Source organism: Hippopotamus amphibius, chromosome 7, assembly GCF_030028045.1.
Source record: "Hippopotamus amphibius kiboko isolate mHipAmp2 chromosome 7, mHipAmp2.hap2, whole genome shotgun sequence".
NCBI lineage: Eukaryota > Metazoa > Chordata > Mammalia > Artiodactyla > Hippopotamidae > Hippopotamus > Hippopotamus amphibius.
The window spans coordinates 19,758,880-19,780,792 of NC_080192.1; the positions used below are offsets into that span (position 1 = coordinate 19,758,880).

The 21,913-nt window shown below is 36.0% G+C and overlaps 1 protein-coding gene and 1 pseudogene across 3 annotated transcripts in view; both read left to right on the forward strand.

The window, feature by feature from the left end:
- Window positions 1–21,913, forward strand: part of WASHC3 (WASH complex subunit 3) — a 51,355-nt gene that overhangs the window by 15,598 nt on the left and 13,844 nt on the right. The gene's annotated exons all lie outside the window — the stretch shown is intronic.
- LOC130856734 (DNA-directed RNA polymerases I, II, and III subunit RPABC4-like) lies at window positions 4,687–14,919 on the forward strand (annotated as a pseudogene).

The following is a 21,913-nucleotide window of genomic DNA, read 5'->3' on the forward strand; positions in this document are numbered from 1 at the left end:
TTGACTCTTTCAAACAAAAGATGAAAAGTTTCAGAGTAACTCTGAAAGCCTTTTTATTTAGTCTCTTCTTGCCCAACCTATATAAAATAAGAAATAGGAAAATCTACTTGATATCTGTAAGACTGCTTTGAAATATTGGGTTTGCCAAAAGGTTCATTCGGTTCAAAGGTTCGTTCGGTTCTTTCTGTAAGATGGCTCTAGTAACATTTAGTTGTCTTTAACTTCATTAGAAACAATTTTGTTAGATTGTATTATGACAGCTGTCATATCGGTGTACATTTGAAAAAAACTTATCAAAATCAGTGAATTTTTGTGTAGCCATTTTAATACTGAAGATGGAAGAAAACAAGCAACATTTTTAGCATATTATGCTTTATTATTTCAAGAACGGTAAAAATGCACCTGAAACACAAAAAAGGATTTGTGCAGTGTATGGAGAAGGTGCTGTGACTGATCGAATGTGTCAAAAGTGGTTTGCTTAGAGGGATGGGATAAGGATGGTGGGGGAGAGTCGTGGGACGGAGGGGATACGTGTAAATACAGATGATTCACTGCATTGTACAGCAAAAACTGGCACAACAGTATAAAGTAATTATATTCCAATAAAGAGCTTTAAAAACAAAAGAGTGGTTCGCGAAGTTTCATGCTGGAGATTTCTCATTGGACAATGCTCCACAGTTGGGTAGACCAGTTGAAGTTGATAGCAATCAAATCAAGACATTAATTGAGAACAATCACTGTTATGCCTCACGGGACAGAGCTGACATACTCAAAATATCCAAATTAAGCGTTGAAAATCAAACGTTAATGCCCCAGCTTGGTTATGTTCATCACCTTGATGTTTGGGTTCCACATAAGTTAAGCGAAAAAAACCTTCTTGACCATATTTCCACATGTGATTCTCTACTTAAATGTAACAAAAACTTTCTGTTTTAAAATAAACTGTGACAAGTGATGAAAAGTGGATACTGTACAATAATGTGGAACGGAAGAGACCATTGGGGAAAACGAAATGAACCACCACCAAGCACACCAAAGGCCAGTCTTCATCCATAGAAGATGATATTGTGTATGTGGTGGAATTGGAAGGGAGTCCTCTATTATGAGCTCCTTCCAGAAAACCAAACGATTAATTCCAACAAGTACCACTCCCAGTTAGACCAACTGAAAGCATCATGTGATAAAAAGCATCCCTAATTACTCAACAGGAAACACATAATCTTCTACTAGGATAACGCAAGACCACGTTTCTTTGATGACCAGGCAGAAACTGTTACAGCTTGGCTGAGAAGTTCTGATTCATCCACCATATTCACCAGACATTGCACCTTTGGATTTCCATTTATTTTGGTCTTTACAAAATTCTCTTAATGGAAAAAATTTCAATTCCCTGGAACACTGTAAAAGGCACATGGAAGAGTTCTTTGCTCAAAAAGATAAAAGTTTTTTGGGAAGATGGAATTATGAAGTTGCTTGAAAAATGGCAAAAGGTAATGGAAGAAAATGGTGAATACATTTTTCAATAAAGTTCTTCATGAAAATGCAAAATGTGTCTTTATTTTTACTTAAAAACCAAAGGCACTTTTTGGCCAACCCAATATTTGATAAAAGACCACATCTTAGGATAATTGTTATATTCTTAATATATTGCCTCTGATTTTATAAGAACTTGAAAAATTCTTATTTTCCTGTTTAGTATAAATCCATTGTCCATTTATTCCAGAAATATTTATTAAACACACTCTAAGGTACCATATTAGGTACTGTCTAGATTTATTTAGCCAGCTAAGGTTCTCAGACACCACTTGACATTTTTGTTATTAATTACTTAGACAAATTTCATTGCTTTTCAGAATCTCATATGTAACATGTATCATATGTTTGTATGTATATATAAATGATTCTTTACATATTCATTCTTTACATAGCTTACCATGTCACTAGGAATAAAAGCCAAAGTCCTTCACAGGCCTGTGAAATCCTATAAAATTTAGTTCCCCTATTACCTTTCTAATCTCATATCTTTACTCGCTCTGCTCCAGCTCTACTGGCCTTGTTGATGTTCCTTGAATAAATACATGAATCGCCTGTCTCAGGGACTTTGCATCAGTTCTCTGAGCCTGAAACACTTTTCCCAAATATCTTTATGGTTTGCTCCCTGTCTTCCTTCAAATATTTGCAGAAATATTACCTTCTTTCTGGTCCCATTCCTTTTACTCCTTCTCTACTGTATTTTTCTTCATATGACCATCCAATTATATGCAAAATACTACATATTTTGCATACATTGTTTGTGTCTCTCCTGCTCCTAGAATATAAACTCCTAGAATATAAACTCCACGAGGATGGGGAATTTTTTGTTTACTGCCCTATTCCCAGTTCCTAGAACCATACCTGGCACATAGTATTTACCTATGAATGAAAATGACTATGTTTTTCTCTATACTGTTTTAACTTTTCATAGGTTTTGGTGATAGATTTCTTTTCTATACTAGGTCAGTGGTTTTTAGAGTAAGAAACTTGTTCAAGATACAGGTTTCTAGTTCCCACCCTACTAAATGAGAATCTCTACAATTGGGACTTGGAGCCAGAGCATACATATTGTGAAAAATGCTCTTCTAAGAACTGTTCAAAAATATTTTACACTATTTTATAACATCATTCAAGTAATTTTTATCTTAAAACATTTAAGAAGTAATAAATCGTTAACTTAAGAAATAAGAAATAAAACTAATTCTATAGCAGTACCTGGCACTTAGCTTTAGCCCATCCTTTTTGCTTGATAGCACCATGAGCGGGGGTTTAATTTCTTCTGCCTCAGACCTTTTTCTGTTTTTAGCCCAATTTCCCTGATTTTAGTCTTTTGCCTCCCTTCTTCCTTTGGTACAGGAGTTTCTAATTCCTAAACATTTCCAGGGTTCTGGAAGTGCTGCTGCTTTGTGGTATCCTCTTCAGGCAGATGGACTTGGCCTTCCTTTGCTATGCTAAGACATCATTCTTTTATCTGCTTTTAATTTCCATGTATTATGGTTCATGTATGCCTCTTAGTCATTAAAATTGGAGTTTGTGTTATTTCTTTTTGCCTTATTGTTTGGGGTAATAATTTTCAAGAAGAAATCAGGGACCAGCATCTTTGCTTTGAAATTGTAAGTTCATCCAAGTTAAATTTAATTTTCTTGTTTTCAGTTCATTGTGCCAACCTGTATCCCAGAATCTTATTACCCAACTTTTGTTTCCTACTGCTCCCTGTCCTACATTTCATTCTTAAGACAAAACCACAAAACTTTCTCAATATAAGTCCATGCTTTTCCACCTCTGAATCTGGATTCCCCTTCTCTCGACCACTACATGTCCAAATTCTACTCATTTGACACGTTCCTATGAACACTTTTACTAAATTATCCCAGATTCTGAACCCACCAACACATAAAGCCAGAAGTAATATCTCCCTTCATCTATCTGCCCAGCTACTTTATCTGTATTTTTTATCACTTCGTATGTTGTTCTTTGATAATTTTAAAATAGTTTTATTTACTGTGTTGAAAAGGAAATCGAATGGAAGAACTGTATCTTTTTTTAAATTTTATTTATTTATTGGCTGCGTTGGGTCTTCAGAGTTGCTGAGAGTGGGGGCTACTCTTTGTTGTGGCTCACAGGCTTCTCCTTGTGATGGCTTCTCTTGTGGAACACGGGCTCTAGGTGCACAGGCTTCAGTAGTTGTGGCACGCTGACTCAGTAGTTGTGGCTCAGGGGCTCTAGAGCACAGGCTCAGTAGTTGTGGCGCATGGGCTTAGTTGCTCCACAGCATGTGGGATCTTCCCAGACCAGGGATCAAACCCATGTCCCCTGCATTGGCAGGCGGATTCTTAACCACTGTGCCACCAGGGAAGTCCTGAAAGAACTGTATCTTGATCGAGCTTTGTACTCACTTTAACACCTTGCCTATAAAGGTGCTTAGTCAATTATTTTTTGTTGTTGTTGTTGTTGGATTTTTTTGTTTTTTTGTTTGTTGGTTGGCTGGGGGTTTTTTGGCCACACTGCCCATCATGCAGGGATCTTACTTCCCTGACCAGGGATCAAACCTGTACCCCTGCAGTAGAAGTGCGGAGTCTTAACCACTGGACCACCAAGGAAGTCCCAATATTGGTTGAATGTACTATATTTTCCTGCTTACTAACTCTCTTTACCAACTTTGTGTCCCCCAGAAATGTATAAATGTGCTCCTGTTTCTTCAAGTTACCAATTTAAAATGTTTTGTAGAACTAAACCAAGAATAAACCAAGTAGAGGTCTCCCTCAAGGTTGATGTGAACCTGCCAATCATTATTCTTTGGATGATAGTTATTAAGCCGTCTGTAAATCCACCATTTCTCCTGTTTCCTAAGAACATCATGAGTGACTGTCAGAATATCCAACCACAAATGTAGCAACATATTTGACAATGCCCAGAATCGCCTTTCATTGGCATGGTCACTACTAGAGTTCCTGTCACTTCTGCATCATTATTCAGTTCTGGATTTTTGTTTAAATTAAAGTGTGAAATTGCTAAATCAGTTCCTCTCATTACTTCCTTTATTTGTTGGAGGATGAAACTCTCAACAGGGTAACTTAGGAATTCATCAGATGCTCTAATTTAAACAGAAGTAAGCTGCCGGTACATATAAAGAGTTAATGTCCCCCACCCATCATGGCTGTATCTTATGCCTGTACTTGTTTGCAACATGTTTTAGGAAAACTCAGCCTAAATCCTCCATCTGGTCAGGTGGCCGAAAAGTATGTTCTTTCTGATAATAGAACTATTGCCTTCTTTTAGCCTCACTTAGAGATTCCTTTATCCCATGTTCAAGAAGTTCCATATACATGTGTATGTATTGATTTAAAGATATCTTCCACCTTCCATTATAAAACATTGTAAAATACTCCTTTCAAATGCTAGTTCCCATTCATGAATTCCTTCCTACGAAGTGTTAATCGCTGAGATTTACTTATTTTAAATTTTGGGTTTGCTGCATACAAATACACACACACACACACACACACACACACACACACACTTTTTTTAAGCTATTGAATTTGTTTTCTGTTTGTTTATATCTCTTCTCTTAATAATTACCTGATAGTTCTTCCACTCTGCTTCTCCCCTATGATGCTGTTATTGTTCATAGTCCTACAGGTTTTTTATTTATTTATTTATTTATTTATTTATTTATTTATGGCCTCGTCAGGTCTTAGGGCACACGGGATTTTCGTTGCGCCACACAGGATCTTTCTTGGCAGCGCATGGGCTCTTTGTTGCAGCACTCAGGCTTTTTTCTAGTTGTGGCATGAGGGTTTTCTCTCTCTAGTTGTGGCACACAGGCTCCAGAGCATGTGAGCTCTGTAGTTTGTGGCATCTGGGCTCTCTAGTTGAGGTGCTTGGGCTCAGTAGTTGCGGTGCAGGGGCTTAGTTGCTTTGCAGCATGTGGGATCTTAGTTCCCCAACCAGGGATGGAACCCGCATCACCTGCATTGGAAGGTGGATTCTTTACCACTGGATCAGCAGGGAAGTCCCCATAGTCTTACAGTTTTAACTGAGGAATTTTTTTTTATCCTTTGATTTCAGTTTAAAGCCCCTTGATCATACCTTTGGGTCTTGATAAGCATAATCTTTTGGTTTTTCTAAACTACTTAACATTTTTCCAGGAGTATAATCATTCTAATGTTATAAGTCATCACCTAAAATATTGATTCAGCAGCATCTGCATAGCTAGTTGTGTTTCCTGTATCTGTCTTTACAAAACTGTAATTTTAAAGAACAAATTACAATACTACCCTGTTTTAGAAATGCCTCATAGAAGTAGAGAAGAGTCATTAGAGACCCATTGCAATGTGTATCATTGACTCCTCCAATTTCTGTCACTGACATGGGAAGAATCTAGATAGCTTTGTAGAGAGAAGAATCAAGATGGCGGAATAGGAGGACGTGCACTTATTCCCTCTTGCAAGAGCACCGGAATTACCACTAACTGCTGAACAACCATCAACAGAAAGACATTGAAACTCACCAAAAAAAACCACCCCACATCCAGAGACAAAGGAGACGCCGCAATGAGATGGTAGGAGGGACGCAATTGCGTTAAAATCAAACTCCATAAATGCTGAGTGAGTGACTCACAAGCTGGAGAACAGTTATACCGCAGAAGTCCTGAGGGTACTGAGCCCCACGTCAGGCTTCCTAACCTGGCGGTCCAACAATGGGAGGAGGAATCCCCAGAGAATCAGACTTTGAAAGCCAGCAGGATTTGATTGCAGGACCTCCACAGGACTGGTGGAAACAGAGACTCCACTCTTGGAGGGCACACAAAAAAGTGCTCACCAGGACCCAGGGGGAAGGAGCAGTGACCCCATAGGAGACTGAACCAGACCTACCTGCTGGTGTTGGAGGGTTGCCTACAGAGGTGGGGGGCAGCTATGGCTCACCGAGGAGACAGGGGAACTGGCAGCAGGGGTTCTGAGAAGTGTTCATTGGCGTGAGCCCTTCCAGAGTCCACCATTAGCCCCACCAAAGAGCCTGTAAGCTCCAGTGCTGGGTCGCCTCAGGCCAAACGACCACCAGGGTGGGAACACAGCCCCACCCATTGGCAGACAACCAGATTACAGTGTCACTGAGCTCCACCCACCAAATTGGATTAAAGTTTTACTGAGCTTCACCCACCCAGCCCAACCCACCATCAGTCCCTCCCATCAGGAAGCACCCACCAGCCTCCTAGACAGCTTCCTCCACAAGAGGGCAGACAGCAGAATCAAGCAGTATCAGCAGTATTTCATCTTGTGGAACTGAAAATCACAGCCACAGAAAGACAGAGAAAATGAAAAGGCAAAAGACTTTGTACCAGATGAAGGGACAAGATAAAACACCAGAAAAACAACTAAAGGAAGAGGAGATAGGCACTCTTCCAGAAAAAGAATTCAGAATAATGATGGTGAAGATGATCCAGGACTTTGAAAAAAGATTGGATGCAAAGATCAAAAAGTTGCAAGAAAAGTTTACCAAAGACCTAGAAGAATTAAAGAGCAAACAAACAGAGATATGCGACACAATAACTGAAATGAAAAATACACTAGAAGGAACCAATAGCAGATTAACTGAGGCAGAAGGACAAATAAGTGACCTAGATAGCTTTGTATTGCTATATATTCCCGGATAGTAAATTGCCTTCCTCTTTTTTGTGTGTTAGTCTTCTAAGTAGTTGTTAATTCTTCCAAGGTGATTCAGATCTTTAAGAGTGACTGAGAACAAAGAGAGTTCAGAGGGCTATAGGTAGAAAGAAAAAGAAATTTGATGTAAGAGTCTAACCCCAGCTAATTCTAGAGGGTAGCTTTATTAGAAATTGCCTTATCAATACTAGAAAGTGTTTCACTTTCCCAACAAGATTGTAGATTTTCATTAAAATGCCCAATTTTTTTCTCAGCCTCAGAGGGTGACTAAAGTTTCTCTTGCTTACCCACCACTAAAAATTTAGTTTTAGTTATTAATGTAGAGAAGGCCATATCAGCGTAACTCATCAAATGAATTCTACTTTGTCTGTTGGTGTGATCTCGAGGAGTTTATCACCCACCGTACACATTACTATCAACACATGTTATCAATGCTGAATTTTAGAAGCCTACATTCTGGAATTTAAGGAATTGTTTGTATCAACAAAAGGGAAGATAGTATGGTCTCCAGAAAACCTGTCTTTCTGAAAACCAACCTTATAAAAATCTACTCCTGAGATCTCTCAAATAACCATTCTGTACCCAAAAGGGAATTAACAATGCCACAAGTTCACTCCCCTACTAAGGACAGTAATAGGATTTCTTTCATTCTTAATTGCCTTTATATTTTTGTCGTTTCAGAATATGAGTTGCTGCTCCATAAGCAGTCTTATACCTGTAATTCCATATATGCTCAGTTTCTCATCTTTTTCCAAAATGTGATATTCTTCCACTCAACACCTTAATATTTAGTCAGCCCTCAACCCTCTTGTAATCTTTTCTCTTTCTTCCTGAATTATTATTTAGAACCATGTCATCCTCTCTAGTAATGTCATTCTCACTATCATAAGACAGTGAGTGTATTTCTCAAGCTGTTTCAGTTTCTTCACTTGTGTAAAAGTTTGAATTTGCTGACTACCCATGTAGTGATCACTCACGTCAGATAGGAAGACATAGAAAGTCCTGTAACTTATGAACACTGATTTAAAAAAAAAAAAAATTCAGGCTTTCTGGGTATCAGGATGACCTACAATCTTTTTCGGCTTTCTTTGTAAGCTGCCCTGAAAACTTCCTCTTCCTAGGTCCTAGATATTTCCTGGAATGCACTGCTTTTATATTTGCCTGCCTCACTTGTCACATACCTATAAATCTACTATAGAGACTAGGTAATTAAAACAGCTTAATTAAAATTGGATTGGCCAAAAAGTTTGTTCAGGTAAGATGTCACGGAAAAACCTGAACGAACTTTTTGACCAACTCAATATCAACTCCTTTAACCAGAAGCCAAAAAAATAGTTCAAATGTCACAGGTACCAATACACAGAGAAAGAAGCAGTACCTTGCTTTTTGGTCTCTGTACCTTTTTCTGTCACCCCTGCATTGCTACCTTCTGTGAGATAACGAAAATGATTGCAGTTCCAGGAAGTAGTTACCTGTGAGACAATTTGAATGCCTCAGAGGACACCCAGATCTTTACACTGTACTTCTGGGATGCAACATGCTGTAGTTGCTTAGCTTTGTCATGCAATCCTGTGTGACCTTATTCAGACCATACTGCTTGCCTCTTAAGGTCTCAGTCCCCTCAAACATAAAATGATATCTAAAGTTCTCTCTAGATTTATGATCCATTAATTGATCTCTAAATTTGGATCTCATTATTAATAAATGTTCCTGGAACACCTGCTGGCATTTTCTGATTTTTTTTTTCCCTTTTAAAGCAAGTTTTACACAAGATTTTTCAGTGAGTAATAATACTGTTGTATTCCAAATGTGGCAGATAATTGATTCTGATTTAATGTTTGTTGTCATAATAGTGCAGCACAAGTCTTTACTAAATTACATATCGCATTTATAACTTAACTGGAATTGTGTGCATAGATCACTTTTCCAACCATTCTCCCCCTTTTTACTGGCAGAGCTTGGCGAATCCTTTGCCAGTAATAAATTGTGCATTAGGAAAATCCGACTTCCACATTAAGAAGCTAATTGACTTGTATTTTTTGAAACCATATTTGCCAAAACAGTCTCTTCAGGCACTTAGTATTTTTTAAGCTCTATTTTCTTTGGCTGGCTTAAAACATGAATAATCTCCTTGGTTCTGGTGGTTCTGATGCATCTGTTGCCAGCAGTGGGTGTTGGCCGGGGGAAATGTGACTTCCATTACCTAAGGAAAGACTCTCCAACTGATTATTGAAGATGTTATTATCAAGAAATTGTACACCTTGGACCTGGGGAAACTAATCAAGCATGAAGTAGAGTGCTCTGTAGATAAGGTGTAGTTTTTTAAGAGTAATTAAGGGCTTTAAAACCTTGTTTGGGATATGACCCTCATATGACTTCCTGTGGTCTAGAGAGTTCCAGAGTAGATTCCTCATCATTGATTGGCAGTATAGACAAAAGGAGGAGCTGTTGGTTCATATATAGTCAAAGCTATGGAAAACCCTGGTGGAGATTCAGTTTAACAATTATATGCTATTTTTTTAATTTTTATGTTTAATTCTGTAGGTATTTTAATATGTGTTTTGTTTCCTTTATAATAGCTAAGGTTTACTAACCAGTACCAAACTCAGTATTTTTTTATTACATAAAAGTTTGGGGGCAGACAATTTCCTCTGGTATTTTAGCATCACACTGTTCATTGAAGTTAAAAGCTGGCATGCACAGTGATTGATTTCCCATACATACAAGTGTGGATAAAGAAAAGATACAAGTGAACGTACTTGTCTGTTGAATTAATTTTGTAATTTATCCAACTTTGAAAACTAAAAGGGTAAAATACTTTATCCTTCCTAGTTTCATTTCTGTTTGACTACAACTAAAAGAGAGAAGCAAAGCTTAGCAGAATGGTAAACTGCATGAGTAGTAACTTTGAGTTGGCATAAGTGGAACTCAAATGACCACATTTATCCTGCTTCCTCTACATTCTATCTTGCAACAAATGTGAGAAGGATTTGATAGAGATTTTCCCTAAGGGAGAAAACCGTGACAGTTTTAACTGCCAGTTGAGAGCCCCTGAGGTAACAACCTGTGCTTTGTCACGGCCTGGATATCTGGAAAACCTAGAAACCAGTACTTTTTGTTGTATCTTTGGAAAAGAAAAAAAAAAAAAAAACTACACAAATTATTCTCTGCTAAAGTCAGTGAACTAGCCTCTAAGGAAACCATGTGTAAAGAATCATTATGCCAGTTTTCCAGATTATGATTTTTCAATGTTTTGGCTGCCTTTTGAATCCTTCCCAAGTTGCCTTGAGATTGAAAGTTAGGGAGGTCAGAACCAGTCATACCATACACACATTTAAGGTTAAGAAGTATTGCTTTTATGATGTATTTACCCTTTTGTTTATTCCTTGTTATTTTATTTTTCTTATGTATTTTTGTTAGCAGTAAAGAATAATATTGCTAAATTGAGGTTTTAAATTTCTTGCTTTTCTCGATGTGTTTTCCTGATTTCCTGTTTTCCTTAGAACACTGAAGGGAAGACATGTAGTGGGCAGGCACGACTAAGTTAGATGGTTGTCAGTATCCATTTGGTATATGCACCTGCCTTGATGCTTATCTGTTCCTCATATATTCTTCACTAATACCACATTTGCCATAATCATGCAGCTCAATATTTTGATGCTTACATATTTTTCATTATAGCTATTTTTGTGTGTCATTCAATTGCCATGAAAGTATTGATTTGAATAATGTTTATAGGAACTAGTTGTTTAACCATAACTATTTTTATTTCTGGTGCTTATAAGCTCTGGAAATTGTATACATATTTTGAACTACGAACTTCAGGAGGGTTTAGAATTCTCAGTCATATTTGATGAATGGTCACACATCAACAAGCTGGTGTACACAGATGCCAGTCTCCCTTAGAGCTGTAGAGGGATATTTGATTGCTGTATAAATTCTTTGTTTTTTAGTATTGTATCAGATAACTTAAATTAATTTAAATAAAAAAATTTTAAAGAAGGAGTAAGGGTAACATAAGAGAATTGGGAACACAAAATACTCATCTTTTAAAAATAATTGATAAGGTAATAGATTTAGGATGCTAAATTTATAAATCAGTGTTTCTTAAAAGTGTGTATGAAAAGATTATATTTCTTTTGGAATTTATTCTCCATATCATATTTTTGTGTCATCAGTATCTTAAATAAAATAATTTAGATAATGTGTGGGACAGCTTATCTGAAACAGTCCTTGCAAGCCAAAACATTTAATTCTTTATTTATTTAGCTAAGTACCAATAAAGTTTACTTTATCTGCCTTAAATTCATTATAACACCGTAACTCTATACACAAAAGAAAGAAAAAGGAGTAGAAGCAAGCAATCAAATACAGGAGAGAGAACTTTTAGAGGATAAGCTTAAGGTAGTTTTAAATTTAATAGGAATTTCCTTTAAATGATACACAAACTGGGAACCAGTAAAGACCAGGGGATTTAACAGAAAATTATTTTTATCTTTTGACTTCATATCTTTCATTCCAACTAATTTAAACAACTCCCTAACTCGTAAGATAGAAGTTGTGACAAAAGGAACAGTACACCACTATTAAAGTTCATAAGGAAGCGTTTGAAGATTTTCTAACAATGACAGTTTCTATACTTGCTGAAAATGTGTGGTGTAGTTCTTTTGCTCTGAAACTGACTATAATTTATTAGTTACCCAACTTTAATTTCTCAATGCCTTTCTATCTTTTTTCCTACTGACCACCTCTGCCAGAAATAAGGACCCTCACATAGAGGTTTTACAGATTAGTGAGGAGGAAATAATAGTAATGTAAATTAAGTAATTGCTTGCTTAGATTTACTTCTTTTAGACATATTGATTCCACCTTAACTATAAATTTGTCTAAGATTGTGTAAATTAACGGGAGAGAAAGTAAAGACCAGAGAAGAAAATGAGCTATAATAAGGGAGTGGACTCACCTCAGGTGGGAGGGAAGTGTCTTAGAGGTTTTAGAGACCATCAGCTTGAGGAAGGCATTTTAGCACCATATTCTGACAAGGATCTCAGTGTAAGCATTCATAATGGGGTGGACGGGCCTGGTGCAGAAGATAACTTGTCTTGAAATACTGCAATTAAAAAATAAAAAACTCCAGACGTAAGTATATCTTACCAAAGTTTTTCATAAGAGAGCATCCTAACTTTTCTTTTCTTGTTCTTTTTCTAGCCCAAGTTCACAAATTACTTTTATTCAGTTGGTTGGTTAGAGCATGTGCTGATGACCCATTGATTCAGTGCCCTTCATTGTGGTCCTGAACCCACATGGAATGCCTGATCTTGATTCTGTCTCTCTGAACGGGTCTCTATAGATCCTTAAGAGCACTGAATGAAAGACTCATAACACACCAGTTCAAACACAATACCACTATCAGAAAAGTATTTCAAAAGTGAATATTGTAAAGCATCAAGCTCATCTCCCTGTACTCTATAGTAGCTTCCCACTAGCTATCTATTTTACATTTGGTAGTGTGTATATGTCAATACTACACTCTTACTACGTGTCAGCTTCCCCTCCCCCCGGTGTCCTCAAGCCTAAAGGGGTGGGAAAGGGAGGCTGGGAGGGAGGCTCATGAGGGAGGGGATATGGGGATGTACGTATACATGTGGCTGATTCACTTTGTTGTACAGCAGAAACTGACACAATACTGTAAAACAATTACACTCCAATAAAGATTTAAAAAAAAAGTGAGTATTCTGTGGTTTTGATCAGTAGAATCATCCTTATAATTAATTACTCAGAATTCTATTATGTATAGCTTTTATTACCATATTTGCAGATATTTCTCTTTTTAAAATATTTGTTTATGTATGTATGTATGTATTTATTTTTGGCTGCATCAGGTCTCAGTTGAGGCACACAGGATCATTGCGTCATGCAAGCTCTTTGTTGCAGTGTGCAAGCTTCTCTCTAGTTGTGGCATGTAGGCTCCATAGCATGTGGGCTCTCTAGTTGTGGCACATGGGCTCTCTAGTTGTGGCATGTGGGCTCTCTAGTTGTAGAGCACAGACTTAGTTGCCGCTCGGCATGTAGGATCTTAGTCCCTTGACCAGGGATTGAACCCGCGTCCCCTACATTGGAAGGCAGATTCTTAACCACTGGACAACCAGGGAAGTCCCATTGCAGATATTTCATTAAGTCCTCTTTAATAGGCACGTGTAGTAATAAGTTTTCAAAAACTGAACAGGAGTCCATCTGAATTTATTATGCTTTTAATTTAAGTAGTGAATTCCAAAATAATTTGCTATAGAAATTCTTTTAAAGTTTTTATTCCTAGAAAGTAAAAGTATAATTAAATTTACAAAATTCTATTAATACATATTTCAGAGAAGAAATATCATTTGAGTAAAATGAGGGATAGCAAAGTTGTAGTGTAGCTGACATATTTATAATGGAGTTCTAGCATTAGTTAACTTATGATAGCAAGAGTTTAAATTTATTTTATTATTATTTTTTAAATATTTATTTATTTGGCTGTGCCATGTCTTAATTGTGGCACGTGGCTTCTTCAGTCTCTGTTGCAGCATGCAGGATCTTTAATTGCGACATGCAGGATCTTTTAGTTGCGGCATGTGGGATCTTTAGTTGCAGCATGCAGGATCTTTAGTTGCAGCATGTAAACTCTTAGTTGCGGCTTGTGGGATCTAGTTCTGGGCCCCTGCATTGAGAGCAAGGAATCTTAGCCACTGGGCCACCAAGGAAGTCCCAAGACTTAAATTTTAGATATTTGCATTATAATGAAAAGAGGAAGATGGATCTTCCACAGCACCAGATTACTCTGAAATCAACAAATACTTGCCCACGCACTCTGGAGCCCATGCTCCACAGATAGAGAGCCCGTGTGCTGCAACTACTGAGCCCTCACGCTCTGGAGCCCACACACCACAACTAGAGAGAAGCCCGCACGCCACAGCGAAGAGCCCACACGCCACAACAAAAGATCCTGCATGCTGTAACTAAGACCCGATGCAGCCGTAAGTAAGTAAATAAATATTTTAAAAAGAGAAACATGTGCAAATATGGTAATAAAAGCTATACATAATAGAATTCTTAGTAATTAGTTGTAAGGATGATTCTACTGAGCAAAACTACAGGATATTCACTTTTGGAGTAATTTTCTGACAGCAGTAATGTGTTTGAACTGGTATGTTATGACTCTTTTATTCAGTGCTCTTAAGAATCTATAGGGACTAATACAGAGAGACAGAATCAAGATTAGGCATTCCATGTGGGTTCAGAACCACAATGAAGGGCATTGAATCAATGGGTCATCAGCACATGCTCTAACCAACCAACTGAATAAAAGTAATTTGTGAACTTGGGCTAGAAAAAGAACAAGAAAAGAAAAGTTCTGACTTGACTCTTGGTGGCAGCAGTATCAGAGTTAATATCAGAGTATAGCACTTTCTAAATCTGTATAAGTCATTAGAAATAAAGCTTCATGAGACACAGCAGCGAGTTGCAATCTGGAATCGCAGAAAAGTTTTTCCGTGTTTCGTGAGGACAGCAGTGGACACCCAGAAGGACGTTCAACCCCCAAAGCAGCAGCCAATGATATATATCTGGAGAATGTCACACAGAAAATGAAATAAAATCAAGGGATCCAACCCAATACAGAGAATGTGGATACAGAATAACGTACAAGAAAAGGACTAAAAGATTAGTGTTTTTTGATGCTCGATGAAACATGAAATTCAGAGGAATATCTTCATTTGTATTTGCTGTTAATGTTGTATAGCTTTTGATTAGTGTACTTTATGAATACAACTGTATACACATGATTTCATTTTAAAAATCATATTGTATTTAGATATCTTATATAGCTTATATAAGATAGCTTATATAAAGATACTATTTTTTGTTCAGTGACATGGTTTGTAATTTAATTTTATCATGTGTGTAATCTGACACACAATGAAGGTTAAAAGTGCTTCCTCAAACTACACTTTAATCAAAACCTAGAATCATCTGGGGCCCTTGTTAAAAATGAAGTTTTCTACGGCCTTCTAAAGGTCTGATAAAGTAAGTTCCTAGGAAACCACTGTTTTACATCAACTGTTTGTGAACTCTCCAGCATCATTTTGTATAGAGCATACCAGTGCACTTACTGTCAGTGTACATACCTCATTTTGAGTTATAGTTTTCATTTGTTAGCTTGGCACAGGCCTTTCCATATTTGTATATAATGCTTGACTGTTTTTTAGATCTTGGGCAAGGGAAAAGAAACTTTAATGGTTGTTTTCTGTAAGGCAAAATCAACCCCACATAAGGTGGATGAAGCTGACTATTAAGGCAGGTACAATTTCCCAGGTGTAATCATTCATTAAGGTAAAAAAGTCTGCTTTCAGTATATAAAAAAAATAGGAGTTGGTTTACACTGAATTATTGGATGAATGTTTAAAGCTTTTGCCTTGATCTTAGGGATATGGATACTCAGCTACTCCATTGTTCCAGGATTTGCTTAGATATATTTCAACTTTATTAATAGCTTTGTCTCTGATATCGAAGTATTAACTATGCCATCTTAAAAAAACCTGTTATTTCCACTACTGTCCTCAAATATTAAGTTCTATAAATTTATTATGTGCTGTACAAAGTACTACCATACTCAAGATTTTTAAAAAGTGCTTCCTTGGTCCAGGTTTTCATGTAACATGGCTTTCAAAATTTTGTAATTCTGCCATGTTCCTTCTTGAGCTTGTCCCTTTTTATACAAAGGAGTCCCAATAAATATCTCTTTATGACAAAAAAAAAAAGAAAGAAAGAAAGCTTCCCTTTTTTAGATAGCTATCGTCCATTTTACAGTGATTAACAGATTTATTTAAATTAATTTTATATCTCTTCATGGAAAGCTTCCAGAAGGAGATAATTGAGCATGTGATTGTTTTTGTGTTGTGATTGTTCAGCAAACATTTATTGTCTATTATACAGAATATTTCACCTGAAAATTTTATTCTAAATATAACATCTTACTCTAATATGTTTCATAAAATGCACTATAGATATTTTAAATATAGCACTGTTGAAAATCAGAAGGCAAAAAAATGGTTGAGTCCATTTCACTAAGTTAAAATTTAAGTAAATGAAGCCTGATTGGAGGACTGGTTGCTTTTTTCCAACCCATAGCATCTTTTCAATTTCTACTCATTCTCTCTTCAGATAACAAAAGAACTATCCACCTATCAACTCAATATGTCTTTTCTTTATTGTTTACCTAAGTAGGGAAAAAAACTTTATATTTTCCATCTTTCATAAGTGGATTGTGATTCAAGCTCATAAACTGAGAGGAAAAAACTTGAAAATATAAGGAGTATTATTATTTTTAAAAAGGAAAGTCATTTATTTCTATTAGATCGAGTAAGAGGGTTTTTTTTTCCCCCTTCTAATCTAAAACTTTAGAAGAATTTCAACATTATTTATGAAAGAATTTAGTATCTTGGCTTTCATTAACATAAAAACAAATAAATGTAAATATTGGCAGTCCTATAAGCCTCCAGCAGTTTTTGTATATAAGAAAGTAGTGTTTAACTATTAGTGTTGCCATCATAATCTCATTAGTGTGGCTTCTTTATACACTTTCTCCAGTGACGCAAATACAGACATGATTTTTTGGAACCTCAGACTTATGGCTGCCTTCTCTCTTCTTCATTACTTATGTTGGACAAACTGCCATTATCACTTGCCAAAAATAATCCCACAGTTCAGTAGACTTCAGTTTTGAGGTCTCTCATGTCCTCCTTAGACCACCAGTAGCTTTGTCTCTTGGAGATTAGAAATTGGACTCTTCTTTTTGATGTTTAACAAACCAGACTCTGTTTCTTAACCTCTAAGGGAGAATATAGCAAAACAGCAGATTTTCTAAGCAACATCTCTGGAAACATAGCAGCAAATCTCTTTGGAATGCGTCCTTTGAAACATAGGCCAAATTATTTTTGTATCGAGCTTTAATCAGATTTGTATTAAGGTGATGATAACAGTAAAGTCTTTAATAGGTAAGATATGATAGTTATATGTATTTTCCTTTATATTCATATACAGAAATGACTAAAGGCTCACTAAATTTTGGTAATATCTGTATGCTTGTGATATAACCAGCTTCAAGAAATTAAGGGTAAATTTGGAGCTTATAGATTCAGGCTTCTCTTATTCTTACACTATAACCAGTTCCATGAAACTAATATTAAAATAGGAAGCTTATCTAATTTCACCAACTTCCCTGTTCCCCCGTTCTCCCTTCCCACCCACTGCCTCCCCATCTCCAACCCCATACACATTTTCTCTGCTGTATTTTAGGAAACTTTTTTCAATCCTCACTTCTCCTCCCTTCTGTTTTCTCGGCTTTATAACTTATTTATTTAACCTTTCCAATGATATCCTGTGGATTATGTGAAAGTATAATAAATAAATCACATAGTTGAGTTTGTCGAAAGACCTTATACCATCAAACCATAGTTAATAAAAACTGAGAGATCTTTTTAAAGTATGACCTTAGCTCTGCTCTTTTTCCCATTTCTCCCTAGCACTTCAGTGTTTTTTTTTATGAATGTTTCAAACTCCTAACTTTTCCTGTTATACTGAAGAGTTGAGTGACAATTATCAAGTAAAAATTTCCAACCTTGTAGTTCAAGTGGTCAGCTTTCTCCTCTACTATTAAAATTAAATAATTTTTATTACAAAGTTATTATTAAGTACATTTTTTTTTCAAAATCTTTCTCTCAAGTCTTAGCTCCAGGTAATATGTTTTTAAAGTGGCACAAGTTTTAATCCTGTGCTTACTTTATTCCAAATGTAAGAATCTCTTCATGCTGGATGCCCCAAAGCAAGTACTTTTTTTCTATCTTTCATTTATCCTTAAACCTCATAAGCTAATGAAAGATTCAAAATTTTATCTTCTACCTTCTTTGTCTTCTAAACCTACCATATTTTACTTTTCAGAATACCTTAAAGATTGCCCCATGGAATAGTATTGCTTTCAGAAGTATGGTTTTGAAGAGAATTCTATGATGATTCTATTTATTTTCATCCATCTAGTATTTAGGATGCATTTAATTGTCTGTTGTTATTGAGGTCTTAATAAATTATGTTTTACTAATTTATAATATAAAACATACCAGTTATGAAGACAAATGTAAAGATGGGCCTGTAAATGACAGCCTTGCCTCTTTCAGGAGAGAGTCTTCCTGGTAACCTGTGAATTTGAAAAAAAGCCTTTGCTTTCCCAACCTCCATTAACCTAGCAAGCTGTAGAGAACTTGGACTTTTTCTCCTCTATAGCCAAAATAAGAGATTATGGTTGTAGAAGGCATCTTATGACTCTTTCTACAACTGTCTTTTTGGGCTTTTTTTTTTAAGTAAGGATTAAATTTTTAATACATTTTCTGATTTTAAAAATGAGGATTGTAGTTAATAATAATCTGAACTTAATTTGGCAGATCTGTAACATTTCTATGAGAGATGCATTGTCATTAACTTTGAAAGCTCTGTATATTGAATTTATAATCCATTTGACTCTCGTATTTTTACAATACTTGCAAGGATCTCAATGCAGATTTATTGGGTGAAATGTAAGATAAAATCAGTATTTTGGAGGAAAATATCTGGACAAGTATATATTCTGTAAAATATTTTTGAAACAATCTTATGTATGATAGATTACTTGAAGATATATATATATATATATATATATATATATATATTTCTGTCTTTATGTTTTTGTTTTTGTTTTTGTTTTTGTTTTTAAATAAGCTCCTATCCCCTCTTCAAGACTTACCTCAGCAAATTCTTTGCTGGTCCTCAACTCAGTCTGCCTTCCCTTGGGCCTAACCTTGCCCATTATGCAGGTCTCTGTTAATCAATTTTATGAATGTATTGTGATCATCTTTTTAACAAATCTATTAGACTATACTCTCTGAGGGCAGGGGCTGATTATGTCTTTATTTTCTCAGCATAAAGCACTGTGCTGCCATTGTGGTGTTAAACATTGAGGTGTGGGATTGTGATATGAGAATTCTACCAGTAACCCCAGTAAATTTATTTCTAACCCTATAAGATCCCTGAGACCAGAAAACACACAAGGGACAACTGCGAAAGAAAGTAGGGGAACTTTAGCTGGGTTAGTTTAGAAACTTCAGGGTAGGGCTCTGTGAAATTGGACTGGAGCGTCAGAGCTCCTGAGGGGCCTCTTCTGTATCTTAGGTTCAAAACTGAATGTCACAACTGGCTAGTGACAAGGGAGGGTTGAAGAGAACAGTATGCAACAGCGTAGAGAGGTGATTGAGACTTTTCCCGTGTGGACTCTGCCTCAGCTTACTCTTTCTGCCATGTGGGATGAAGAGATATGAAGGAGAGGGTCCCAACCTTTTGTGTACAACCTTTTAAAGCACAGTGACCCCACTTACTATTGAAGGTGATATAATCAAGGTCCTCAAATTTAACACATCTGATTAGTGTCTCTTCATCTTTGGGGGAAGAGGAGAAGTTGATGAAGAGACTTGATTGCGTCTTCTCTCCTTAAAGCTTTATAAGTGAGTTTTCAATAAATGCTTATTTATATATCAAATCATTCCCCTTTTCAAGTAAATTTGTATTTATTTCTGCAATATCCTCTTCTTACTGTTTTGATGTTCTTATCCTGAACTTTGAAATTCACATGTTCTCAATGTTTTTGTGACTAATACACTTCTAGAATTATCATTACATAGTGTTTGTATTGGTATAGAGAAGATGTATAATATAATCCCAAAAGAGTTCTTGAATTCTGTTTGACCTTTGTGCATAATGTGTCCAAGTGAAATTGGACCATTTGCTTATGAAAAGAAATTGACATAGCTATATTTAAGAGTAGAAAGCTCTGAAATCTTTATTTGAAAAGACATTTATTCATATTGTTAAGTATTCATGGCACCATCCCAGCCAAGGCCTTAATCATTTGACTTATCAGTGTTTTCCTTCTTTTGGTGATATAAGAAGAATGAGAATATGATATCTGGCTTCTATCCAGCAGAATTAGTAATGGAGAAGCTCAAATGATTTAATTTGGGCTTATGTGGTATTAGATAGCACTGATTCCATTAAGTCAGTTAAAATGTATACCTTATTAGATTATTCAAGTGCTATGCACATACTAATATAAAAGCAGAATAAGAGCTATTTTAAATAATGAACCATCTGAAAGGAGGCTTTTTTTCTGGCCTCTATTTTTAATTTTTTTCCAGTTTTACTGAGAAATAATTGATATATATCACTGTATAAGTTTAAGGTATACAGCATGATGGTTTGATTCACGTATATTGTGAAATGATTACCACAGTAGGTTTAGTTAACATCCATCACCTCTTACAGATACAATAAAAGGAAAAGAAAAAAATTCACCTGTGATGAGAACTCTTAGGATCCACTCTAACTTTTCCTTATATCATTCAGCAGTGTTATCTATAGTCATCATTTTGTATATTACATCCCTAGTACTTATTTATTTTATAACTTTAGGTTTGTACCTTTTGACCATCTTCCTCCAGTTCCTCCTACCCCACTCTCTGCCTCTAGTAACCACAAGTCTGATCTCTTTTTCTATGAGTTTGATTTTTTTGTTGGGTTTGGTTTGGTTTTTAGATTCCACATATAAGTGAGATCAAACAGTATTTATCTTTCTCTGTCTGACTTATTTCACCTAGCATTATGCCTTCAAGATCCACCCATGTTGTCACAAACGGTAGGATTTTCCTGTTTTTTATGGCTGAATAATATTCCACTGTGTATATATACAACTTTTCATCCATTCATCCTTCAGTGGACACCTAGGTTGTTTCCATGTCTTGGTTATTGTAAATAGTGCTGCTGCTAATATGGGGATGCAGACATCTTTTCAAGTTAATGTTCTGGGTTTTTTGGATATACTCCCAGAACTGGAACTGATGGATCATATGGTAGTTCTATTTTTAATTTTTTGAGAAAACTCCGTACTGTTTTCCACAGCGGCTGCACCAATTAACAGTCTCACATACAGTGTGCAGCGTTTCCTTTTCTGCACATCCACGCCAGCATTTGTTATCTCTTGTCTTTTGATCATGGCCGTTCTAACAGACAGGAGGTAGTAGCTCACTGTGATTTTAATTTGCATTTCCCTAGTGACTAGTGATGTTGCGCGTCTTTGCATGTATCTCTTGCCCATTCATATATCTTCTTTGGAAAAATGTCTATTCAGGTTCTTTGCCCATTTTTTAATTGAATTGTTTGGTTTTTTGCTCTTGAGTTGTATGAGTTCTTTATGGATATTAACCTCTTATCAGATATGTTGTTTGCAAATATTGTTTCCCATTTCAATTAAGTTGTCTTTTCACTTTGTTGATGGTTTCTTTTGCTGTGTAGCTTTTTAGTTTGATGTAGTCTTACTTATTTATTTTTTACTTTGTCTCTTATGCTTTAGGTATGATTTCCATAAAGTCATTACTAGACCCATGTCAAGGAGCTTTCTTTCTATGTTTTCTTCTAGGAGTTTTATGGTTTCAGGTCTTACATTTAAGTCTTTAATCCATTTCAAGTTAATTTTTATGAATGGTACAAGAATAGGGGTCAAGTTTTATTTTTTTACGTGTGAATATCCAATTTTCCCAGCACCGTTTATTGAAGAGACTGTTTTCTCTGTTGAATATTCTTGGCTTCCTTGTCAAATATTAGTT